The sequence below is a fragment of the Olea europaea genome, chromosome 18 (genome assembly GCF_002742605.1).
Source record: "Olea europaea var. sylvestris chromosome 18, O_europaea_v1, whole genome shotgun sequence".
Classification (NCBI taxonomy): domain Eukaryota; kingdom Viridiplantae; phylum Streptophyta; class Magnoliopsida; order Lamiales; family Oleaceae; genus Olea; species Olea europaea.
Genome location: NC_036254.1, coordinates 15,582,612 through 15,590,978, shown reverse-complemented (window position 1 = coordinate 15,590,978; position 8,367 = coordinate 15,582,612). Strand labels below are relative to the sequence as shown.

At 34.4% G+C, this 8,367-nt stretch overlaps 1 long non-coding RNA gene across 1 annotated transcript; it reads right to left on the bottom strand.

Moving 5' to 3' along the window:
* Positions 1-4,598: 4,598 nt before the first annotated feature.
* Positions 4,599-7,459, bottom strand: LOC111367606. Its single transcript, XR_002697862.1, has 3 exons — positions 7,141-7,459; positions 6,278-6,986; positions 4,599-4,902 (listed from the first exon to the last, which is right to left on the bottom strand). It is a non-coding gene; the product is annotated as an uncharacterized LOC111367606 (long non-coding RNA).
* Positions 7,460-8,367: the final 908 nt, after the last annotated feature.

Sequence of the window (8,367 nt, the reverse complement as noted above, 5' to 3'; positions counted from 1 at the left end):
GGTTCACTTGCTTATATGTATGCTAGATGCAATTTAACCATATTAGAGCCTTCAAACTTCAATAAAGCAGTAAATTCACAAGGTTGGATGGCTGCTATGAAGGAAGAGGTAAGTATGATTGAAAAGAATGAACCTGGGTATTGGTTGATAGACCAAAGGATAAGAATGTGATTGGAGTTAAATGAGTGTACAAAACCAAACTGAATTCTGATGGTTTAATCAACAAACTCAAAGCTAGGTTGGTTGTGAAAGATAATGCTCAACAATATGGTGTTGATTTCACAGATATATTTGCTCCAATGGCTAGGTTCAAAACAATCAAATTATTGTTTGCTATAGCTGCTCAAAGAGGTTGGAAAATATATCAACAGGATTTAAATTAGCCTTCCTAAACGGACACTTAAATGAGGAAATTTTCATTGAACAACCGGAAGGTTTCTTTGTGGCTGGAGAAGAGGATAAATTGCATTTGTTGAAGAAAGCTTTGTATGGTTTGAAGCAAGTTGATGATCACTTGGGCATCCTTGTTTTCATCAAAAGTGATAATGAACAAACACTCTATATAAAGCAAGGAGGAAGAAATGATCATCATCTCCTTGTATGTTGATGACCTTTTGATAACTGGCAGCAATCAGTCATTAATTGGAAGTGTGCAAGGAGAATTGAAGAAGGCATTTGACATGATTGATTTGGGAAAAATGCAATTTTTTCTAGGAATGAAGATAAATCAATCAGAGTAAGGAATTTCTATTTACCAAAGGAGGTATGCTAAGGAAGTCTTGAAGAAATTCAATATGGAGAATTGCAAACCACGAGTTAATTTCCCAAATAGTCACTGAACTTTGCCAAAAGTTCCCAAGAGGTCACCATACTTCAAAACTTCCCTAAATAATCACTTTGTAAAAAGTTCTCAGGAGGTCACTGAATTTCAAAACTTCCCTACATAGTCTTTAAACTTTGTAAAAAGTTCCTAAGAGGTCACTGAACTTTGCAAAAAGTTCCTTGGAGGTCACTGAATCACTCGTCCAAATATTCCCTTTGTTGTAAATAAACTGTCTTTATTTTTGCATCACCCCTTTGATAATCATTGGTTTGCTGTCAAAATAATTCTTTGATATCTCAAACATACGACTTATCATTGTTTACTCATTAGCAAATACTCAAACTTTAGCTTGACAGTTTTATCTATGCCGATTGGGCAGCTTGGCATCTGCTTACATTGTTTACCTTTGTGTTACTCCTATTTCAGCATGAATCACATTGTTATTGATTATCATTTTGTACGTAATCACATTTTCAGTTATTCTAGTGATCAACTAGCTAAGATTCTTAATAGTGAATTTCTACTATCAAATTTGCTCACCTACTACCCAAGATTGGATCTCAAACGGAGCTTTGTCTTATGAGGGCTTGATGAGGATAATACTCAAATTGAAGATTATATTCATTGTCTATCAACTGATGGTAATGCACATCACAAGAATCGTAGATACACTCCATCAGCCGAGAATAATGATCATCTCAAGTCTCAATCATATTTAGTTCTCACAAACTTGAATAGATACCTTGGTACAAAACTCAAAACTGATGAAGAAAGATGGTGGTAAGAAATCTGATGAAAAGATCTACACAAAGTTTGGTGGGATGCTTGTCATATCCAACAATCGTAAGACCAGATATTACATTTGCTGTAAATATTCTGTCCAGATTCAGACGAGAGACAATTGAATTAAACTTTCAAGCTACAAAAGAGTTCTAAGATACATAAGAGGGAATCAGAAGCTGGGAATTTGGTTTAGGAAGTCAGAAGCTTAGGTTTTAACTTGTTTTACCAACAATGATTGGGCTGGATCTTTTGAAGACATGAAAGCACCCTGGTTATGTGTTTTATTTTGGCTCAAGTGTTGTGTGCTGGAACTCACTTATCACTATATGTTAAATTTTTGTACAAAATTACAGCACCAACTATATTATAACACAGTAGCCACGTATTTGTCAGTAAACCAGTTTTCCATTCTCAAATGAAGCACATTACTATGAACTACCACTTTGTTAGAAACCATATCTCCCGTGATTCATTTGTGGTTTCATATCCTGTGATCAGCTAGCAAATGTACTAACTGAGCCACAACCGACTGCAAAATTTGCTCAAACTATTTCCAAGATAGGCAATTGGAGCTTCGTCTTGTTGAAGCCTGTTAGATAAATCACCCGAGCCGTTAGCTAATCCAAACAAGCCATCCGAAATTACATGGCAAATGAATCTAGCGAAGGCATTGAAGTGATATTATGTGTTGATTGTAACTGAAATTCAACGTTGTTATCTCTTCGAGTTATTATCCTCTTCTCATTTGTACTATGTATAAAATTGTTTTACTAATACAATGAAAATATAATTCTTCTACATGTATTATTCTCATCGCTTAGATGTTGCATAGAGTCAATAGCTTTGAGTTCGAGAATTTCCTTTCGATTGTTGTCGGGCAGCACTAACTTTGTTGTGCTCCTCCGACTTTCGGTCGGGAAATGAATATTAGGCTTCTCTTCATTTTTTCTTTCCCTCCTTTTTTATGCTTTTGAACTGATCAAAGCATTAAGGTGATATTAGAGAGTACTCTCTCTCTACTTATCCTAAGTAGGATAAGATGAAAAGCAATTATATGACAATTCAAGAATTGAAATTTTTGTCATCATTATACGTAATTTATTGGAGGAAAAATAATGCATCAATCAAAAATTAACACACAATCCTTGTTCTAGCATATACATGACATTCCATAGTCATAAATTTATCCACCAGCCTTATGCGTGATCAATTTATTATTATTATTTTCTAATTTTCAGGTTACCACTTTTGTTGTGCCATTAGTGATTGGATACCATGATTAGTGTTTAGAAAAAATTATTGAATAAATTAGATTGTGCAATCAGATGTCACAATAACTTAGTCCCTGGCATATTTATGATCGACTCTATAAAGCAAACTATTCTTCTCTTTTAAAAACTAAGAAACAATATACAACAACATAAATGGGACGCGACCTAATGCAATGTGAGAAATCAAAAACACAATATTAATTATCATAAATGGGACGCGACCTAATGCAATGTGAGAAATCAAAAACACTATTAATTATCATCTTTTAAACCTTCTAATTAGTTTTATCATTTTCAAAAGTTGAATGAAGTCAAATAAATTATGAATGTCAAGCAATATCACCTTCCTTAAGTTCTTTTAGTCCAAAATTGAATCGTATTCAGTGGCAGAGCTAGCACTCAACGAGGGGACGCAGTTGCGGGTGCTAACTCCACCCTAGTTATCGTTATTGTCGCCAATCGGGAGGGGAGAAACAGCCAACAGAAATTCTCAGAAAAAGCACGGAGGTTGAAGATGATGATTCATGATTGGGCCCTTTCTTGTTTTTAATTGTGATTGTGGGTCTTTTTTTCATTACTTTAAAAAAATGGACCAACCAAATGCGCAAACCCAATCTCATATCCATCCCCAAATTTCAATTGCAAACAAAATGCTAACATGTAGCCGGCAATTATGGAAATTGAATCTCAATCCCTCCCTCGGTCGAACCCAGTGGTCCATTGACCGCCCTAACTGAACTTCAATTATGGATTCGCCACTCATCATATTAGATAGCACAGTATAAGTAGGGAAGAACAAAGGAATTGAAATCCCCTGGTGCTTCCATAAAGAGAAGTACTAGATTTATTATAAAGTAGAATACATGAAGAAACTATTCTTGTTTCAGTCAAATTCACTGCATACTTTCCTTGCCTGTGTGATAGTGTATCAAGCTTCAAATCACCACTTTTCACTTTAATATAGGCTGGGGTGCATAACATGCAGATTTCTGTCCAGAATAATGGCCTTCAATCGTTGAATTAGGAAACAGCTTAGCGTTCAACGGTTACGTCTAACTCGACCTTCCAACCTCTTTGCTGTTAATTACAGGTGTACAGCATTAGCTATTGATAATGCTTTTCTTTTCCCACTACTTGTAAACAGAATCATCAATATCTTACATTGAATTTGGTCTTTCTCATGCTTCTATCTATAGTTTTCCTTCAACAACCAATGAATTTTTATTTATTTATTTGTAATAATTTCTATTAATACCTAATTTACATTATCAAACAAGTTGTATTATATACACGGTAAAAAAAAAATGTAGTGAAATAAAATTAAATATATTATATACATGATAATAATGTGTAGTCTACGTTATATATATAGTCTCTTTTCGTCGAGCCTCAATTAGAATATCACTACAACAAAAATAGCCTTTTGCAACGCTCAAAAAATGTAGCTAAAAACCTTTTGCAACATTTGGACGTATGTTGCAAATCTCAGTATTGCCGTAGAGCGGAAGGATACGGCAACACTTAAAAAACCTTGCCAAAACACACTTTTAGCAACGTTTAAAAAACGTTGCCAAAAACGTCTTTAGCAACGGTTAAAAAACGTTGCCGTAAGTGTCGTCTATGACATCGTTTTTTGACTGTTGCCATAGGTCTTTTTTTTTTTAATTCAGCAATTTATGTAAATTGACTCGAAAAATAAAAAATGATTCATTCTGAACAAATTTTGAAATTGCATAAAAATTGATAATTTAATTACAAATTTTTTGATCCATACACTTGAAGATTAGAATGTGATACAACACAACCTAAATAAAAAATAATAATAATAATAAAAGTTTCAAAATGAAACAAAATTAAGAATAAAATTTTAATTCAACTTATACATCTAGCAACATCTAGTTTTCACATTCTGCTCAAACTGCAACAACACACTCAAATTGTTTCAGGTGCACCTTCAGAGCCACTGATCCCCCCATAGATTGCCCAAACAGAAAACTTGGCAAAGCAAGGAATTCTGGTAATAACCTGGACAGTCATGGTAGCAAAACCACACTTAATTAAATGCACAGGACCCGAAAAACCTCACACAAATGAGGACGATGGAGAAATGGGGGGAAAAGAAAAGGAATAACAAGTAATCATAAGGCCTGTATATCTACATTAAAGATGACAGCTTATACAGAGAACTATGACAAAATTTATAAAAAAATAGCAAGTTCACGTGATGTTCAAGGTGATGAAATTCCATAAAAGAAAAAGAATAGTTGGACAAAGTCAGAAGATAAATACTCCTCACTACCTAATGCACTTGCAGACTACAACTCCAAGAAGGAAAACTGAGAGCTATTTCTAGTTGCTTGCATATTTAGATTACCACTATTTCTCATATAAAAGAACAAAGCAGCAAAGTATTATAACATCATAACAAGAGAAAGGGAAACAGGAAATCCTAACCAAGCTTTGTTCCAACAAGAATTACTAGAACTCCAGGAGCATAATGCCTCAATTTAGGAATCCACTGAACATCCAAAGATAAGCATACAAAAAACCATAAGCATTATGCTATCTGAGCCTTTTCTCTTGTTGTTGCACAGGAAAGGAATGCACGAAAGGGCAATATTCATACCAAAGTGGTAAAGCCACTCTTATAGAATTTAGAGATGTTCTCGTAGCTGGTCTTGCTAATGAGAGAAAATGCAAGAATAGAGACATCAACCCCACGATAGCTCAATGGTCTTAATCTATTATAATCGTCCTATCCTGCTCAACAAGACAAGTGCCTAAGCTACTGTACAATAAATGGTGTAAAGATGAATAAGAAAACATAGAAGACTATATGGTTATGCATTCATATGCAGTTTATGAAACATACTATGAACCATAGGATCATAGTTATTTACAAGTGTACTTATGCTATTTAACAGTCATTAAACTTCAATAGCTCCATGAAACCATTACAGGTCCAAAACCTGGCATATTTGACTACAAGGTACCACAACCTCCAATGCAATATCACTTGGTATTATGGAATCATAGTCTTAACATCTCCGTATCCATGACTTCCAATATTAAACATATACTTAATTTTGATTTCTTGATTTCACAAACCCATAAAAACACACGCAACTCTATTCTCCAGAAAACTCAAAGCAAGTGTGCTGGTGAAAATGAGCAGCCCTCAATGTTTACACACACTAATCTATAGCAAAACTTCTTCAAATAGGGGCCCAACAACACAAAACATGATCAAATGAGGTAAAATTAAACACACAATTGTATGTAAAGACTCACAATTTAATCAACGCGGATCCATTGATAAAATTGACCTACCTACACATAAATATTCAACATTTATTTTATGATAAAGTAAACAGACAGATCAAAGGGAAAGAAAGAGTACCAGGTAGTGAAGGGCTTGAGAACCTGAGAGACAGTACATGCAAGAAAGGCTGGAACAAGAGGGAGGTTGGCAAGAGAGGAAGGTCCGGAGTACGACCGAAGGCTCGCCGCATCATCAGGATTAGAGGTAAAACAATAATTTAGTTTTGGGCTTTATTGATTTACTTCTAAAATGCAAAAAGCATATTCATAAAGTGACTTCAATTGTTAACTATTTGCTTTAACAATGCAGACCCCGTGTTCAACAAAAAATGTGTCCATCCATTTGGAAATGAACACAACTCTCTGACATATAATACATATCTCAAGAATTACGAGCCTCCTTTATATCATTTTTAGTTAAAACATGATACATTTTGTGAAAAAGCATTACTCTTACATTTTTTTCCTACAGTGACCTCTACCTGGAACATCTTCAGAATTTCTTGTATTAGCCTACAAGCAATTGGTTAATTGGCCTCAAATTAACACCGAAGAGGCACAAAACATATTCATTTCCAACTGGTACACATTGGTTAATTCAAAAACTAGAGCCTATTTCAGAAACAATAAACCTAATTCAAAGATTGTAAGTAACTGTTAAATGAGAGACCAATATGATTTACATTTGTTTACCTATATATTTCAGAGTAAATCGAGACTTGAGCATCCAAGCTTCAAGAATCAGTCATCAGTGGACAGGACAGGAACCACCAAATTGAACTCGAGGGCTTCATCAAATACAGAATGCATTCATTTAGCAATTCAAGACTAATTTCATATGTTAGAATGAAAAAATCACAACAATGTCAAAACACAAATCAAAAAAGTTAAATAATAGAAAAAATTGCAACAACACACAAAACACAAATCAGGGGGCTTCACCTTCTTCTTCTACCGTCTAATCACCGGTGGAAATATGGACTCCAAGCTCTGCTGCTGGCTATCGTGTTCTAGGGCTCGAAGGTGCTACCGGCTGCTGCGTGAGTGCGTGACCTGCATCTAGGGCTCGATGCTCGAATGTTGGAGGCCGGTGGTGGTGGAAATGTCAAATGTAGAATCGATTTGTCCCTGAGCAGTGAGCAGTAGATCGAGACATCCCTGAGAATCTCAACTTTGCGTCGAGGCCGGTGGAGAAGAAAGGAGTGGAAGTGGACGAGAACTTGGGAAGAATGGATTGAAAATTGGGTAGGATTCGTTGGAATGGATAAATGAAACCTTTATTATTATTACTTTATTTTCCTAATTTTTTTCATTTATTATTATTATTTAATTTTTTCAAAAGATATGCCTTTCGCAACGTTTAAAAAAACATTTCGAAAGGCAAAAATAGGAAAAACCTTTCGCAACGTTTTTTAAACGTTGCGAAAGCCAAAACCTTTTGCAACGTTTTAAAAATGTTGCGAAAAGCAAAACCTTTCGCAACATTTACAAAACGTTGTGAAAGGTAAAATCTTTCGTAACACTAAATAAATGTTGCTAAAAGCAATATTAACAACATTTATTTACAAAATGTTGCCAAAGCTCAATTATATTAACTTTTGGCAACATTCACTTATTAAAATGTTGCCATAGGTCCCTTTGGCAACGCTTATTGATGAATGTTGCCTTTTTAATGTTGCAAAAAGTGATTTTTGTTGTAATGTATTCTCATTCCCTGACTCTTATTATTTTTTTTTATACTACATATTTAAATTTAATTCATAATCAGAAATAAATTAGAGTATTTTTATAAAAGGTCTGGTCATGCCATTCAAAACTTTTTTATGCCTAAGTTATTGAAAAGTTTTTGAGGCCCTTTTAATGTTAAAATTTCCAAATTAACATTTTCCATATTGTCGAAACTAGGGCTGGACAAAACTCACGAACCGAACTGGAACCGAACTGAACCCGACGGTTCTTCTGAATTTAAATACCCGAAGGGGTATCCGAATCGAAAACCGACGGGTCGGTTCTCGGTTCTAGACCAAGAACCGAATAACCGAATAAGAATCGAATTTTTCTTATTTTTTTATTTTTTTATATTGAATAAATCAAATTATTTTAATTTTTTCTAAATCTAATTTTTTTGTCCCAATTATTTATTTCATTTTTTATTTTTTTTTAGCCCAA